We start from the raw sequence: 3,876 nt of genomic DNA on the forward strand, positions 1-3,876 counted from the left end.
GTCGCAAGGGCAATAGATAAGGCCCGAGGGACTAAGTCCCTAGCGAATGATGGACTTGACAACTATGAGGCAACTAAGCAAAAGGTGCAAAATAATTCATAAACTGGTGGAAGGCAACTACCTAAGACTTTTTATTGGGATAAGGAAGTTCGATATACCTTTATAAGGGATAAATTGCTTATGTTGCGACATAGTAAGTCAATGTCAAAAAGGGAATGCTTGTTGTCAGAGAGGCCATCATTAGGACACCCAAACACTCTAGAACACTAGAAGGGGGTATTTGGTGTCATGAGGGCAATGGATAATGCCCAAGGGACAAAGTCCCTAGCGAATGAAGGATAGGAAGTGCTATCCAAATGTCCAAGGTTGTGGAGACAAGAGAAGTCCGTCTACCTAAATTGGATAAAGCCAAAGAGGGATTTTGGCAAGACTAGTGATGGGCATATAAAGGCCCATAAGTAGCAATGGTGATCCTAGTGTGTGGGATTACAAGGTGAGCAAACCTGGATTGAGGAACCACTCCCTAAACTGTCGGGTAGGTTCATCCCTATGAATACTTGCCAAGGCATGGTAGAAAGTGCAAAGCTATCTTCCTAGTCTGGAGGAGAATAACCAAAGGAAATGTATGAGGCCAAAAGGCAAGTAGTATAGGGATAGAACCGAACTATAAAAATTGACAAGCATGACCAAAGGTGGTTATGCAAGTTGGGAGTGGAGAATCAAGTGGGTGCTCAAGCATGTTGTTACTAGCGACCGGGATGCCATGAAGAGTCTAAAGCATGGGATTGTCCATGTTAGACTATATGGTAATTGACAAGCTGCAAAAAGGAGAGGCCTTAGCAAGCCAAGGAACAGAGTTCCTTGAACGTTCCTCTAGGTAGATAAGTACCTAGTCAGCCAAGTGTAAATGGTTCATAAAACGCGCGAAATCAGAGTGGCACAGCAGAAGCGTGGTCTTTAAGTTTGCCATGAGGCGAGGCTATCAAGATTAGGGAAGTAGTTCCCGAGTGTTCAAAGAGAGGGCTTTGAATGAAAGTCGATAGTTAAAGACTTTCACGCTTATGCATGAACCATGTTACGGTGGCCGAATGACATGCTAAATGAGATTGGCAAGTCGGGGGGAACAAATCCCCTAGTTGAAGGTGCTAACTTTAAAAGGGGTGGCCCATGGGGCCGAGCATGGAAGAGTCCATGCATGATCACAAACTTGTCAAGTGAGAGGACTTGGCAATGCGGAGGAACTAGGTTCCTAAGCTGTGATCTATAACGCGCTTTAAGTACATGTTGGTGCACCGGCGTGGGGAGTCACGTCAGGCATCCGGTGCGATGCCATCCATAGATGCATATACGGAGGTTGCGTTCGAGTCCTAACCCTCTAGTGCTTGGGTTCGAGTCCCAAATCATTAGGGCGTGGTGATGGTTTGGGATATGAGGACACTCATATTTCGGTGGTCATAGACTCTCAGTGAGGAGACTGGTTTGGGCACACCGCCAAGCGAGGGATGCCTCGGAGTCGTGATGCACAGTTAGATTGCTTAAAGTGAAAGCTCGGCATATCTAACTTAAACACTTTGGTGCAAAAGGCACCAAGGACGTGGTGAATGAGATGGGGACACCCAGTCTCAATTGCTATGGATCCTTGGCCAGAAGGGTTGGCTTGGGCGCACTGCCAAGTGTGGGGGATGCCCCCGGGGTCATAGTCAACAATTTAAAGGGGTCTGGAAGACCTAGTTCCTATTAGTAGACCTATTAAGGGGTTAAAATGAGATCACCAAGTGATCTTGTGGCTAAACAAAGATAAGGCCTTTGTTTGGGTTAAGGAATATAATTCCCAGTTCAAAGTGTTGATTTGAACTATTGATAATGGTGTGACTTGGTCGAGGTGACCAAGTGAGAAGGACACCTAAAGGGAAATCAATTGTGCCAATACGATGGTATAGTAAGTCCAAGAAAGTAGTCTCGGGGAGAGACCCATGGAAGGGTCGCAAAGTTGGGCCGTGGACGAAGCCTAGAGCAGAAATTGCTAAAGAGATCTACTAAGAGTGAGCACCCGCTGGACTTAGCAAAGTAGAGCCTTTGCCATGGAACCAAAAAGATACCTCGAGAATGGAGGTAGTGATCCTATGTTGCTCAGTGTGACAATCAATGGATAAGAGCAAAAGACTAGCAGCCAAGTGTGGGCCATGGAATTCATTAAAAGGAATCCAAATGGCAAAGTTAGGCATGGAACACTAGTGTGTTGGATGCTAACGAATTGTGAGAAAGGAAGTGTGCTTCCAAGGATGGATTCCCAAATGCTCCAAGTTGGCAAAGGTGAAAGCTCCAAGAGAGGGAGCGGCGAAGTAGCCAAAGGATAGGGTTGTGGATAGCTCTAACACAACTTACGATGGCTGGAACTTGGTGCCAAAAGTGGCATAAAATAGAAAGGAGGACGATGGCGCCCTCAAGTGGGGAGCTTCCTAGGATGGGAAGTGAAGTTGCAATATGTGCAGTGAAAGGTGTCAAAGACACCAAAGAAATTGACTTTGAGAAGTCAAAATTAAAAAGTTCCAAAGTGAATTGGTTATGTCAATAGAAGTTGGGACTACTCGAGAATGAGTAGTGGAATTGAGTTAGAGAAGGTGTCTCTAATGGGTTTAGCGAGAACTGAATCAATAAAAGGGAGGAAACCACCCCAGGTGGCCAAATGAGTCTCTATGTTGGAGAGACTATGCCCCTTAGAGGATGGACAAGGCATGGTGAGCCTTCGGGGTCAAACCATAAACAAATCAATGGTTTCCAGAGGCAAGGGGACCATGCACAGGAGCAGCTTGGCGGAAGATCGGGTGTTGGGGACGCTTAGGATAGGGCACCCGAGTTAGGTGGGACGCGGTAGGCGCCGAAGTTGGGACTACAGTCTGGGAGGCCCTTGGACGGGCGAGATGGGAGGTATGGCGGGCTTCCGGGGTACAGGCACTCTGGGAGGCTCGGAACCGCAACCACTTTGAAGGGCAGTGCGCTCGGATTTCAGCGATCATGGCGAATTGGTGGAGGCTCACACTAGCTGCTATCCGCTTGAGGGATACGCTGCTCCAGGAGCATGGGAAAAACAGGGAGGCACTCACAGCTTGGCGACGACTATGGACTCCGTGCTACGGAACTGAACACGAGGGGGAGGTCAAGTGGAAATGGAGACCTTCGGACATGGTAACAAAGGAGGCTCGACGTGGCGATCTGGCACTGGATGCACTGCGGAGGCGACGACCACAGCAACCACGATTGGAGGGCTGCGATCACTATTAGGTGGAGAATTGCAGGACAGCGTAGTTGAGTGAACAGCGCTAAGGGATTCTTGTTTTTTGTATTAGTCCCTAAGGGACTTGGAGAAATGTACATATACGTTGCATCAAACCATAAACAAATATTGGCTGGGTGCCAAGGATGGAAATGGTAATACCTGCGGGTGTTACTTTATAAAAGGGTTTACCGTTCGATGAGAACATCGAACTTCGTCTATGGGTGGTAGAGTTGTGAGACACAAATCCCTAAGCCCCAAAGTGGAGCCGAAAGGGTGCCACGTGGTAGTGGTCGAAGCAAAAGCCAAACAAGTGTAACACGTTTGGACTAAAAGGCTCCGACTTGAAAGGTTGAGAGCGGGAGTGGAACTCCCAACGGAGTGCTCAAGGAACGAGCATGAAGCAGGCAATAAGCAAGGCTCCAAAAAGGGACCCAAAAGGACTAACACATGACACATGGAAGTGTCCGAGATGGAGTCCGAGATGGACTTGAGTTAGAGTCCGAGGTGGAGTCCAAGATGGAGTTCGAGATGGACCTGAGTTGGAGTCCGAGGTGGAGTCCGAGATGGAGTCTGAGATGGACCCGAGTTGAGTCCGAGGT

This window comes from Selaginella moellendorffii, unplaced genomic scaffold (assembly GCF_000143415.4).
Source record: "Selaginella moellendorffii unplaced genomic scaffold, v1.0 SELMOscaffold_156, whole genome shotgun sequence".
Taxonomy (NCBI): domain Eukaryota; kingdom Viridiplantae; phylum Streptophyta; class Lycopodiopsida; order Selaginellales; family Selaginellaceae; genus Selaginella; species Selaginella moellendorffii.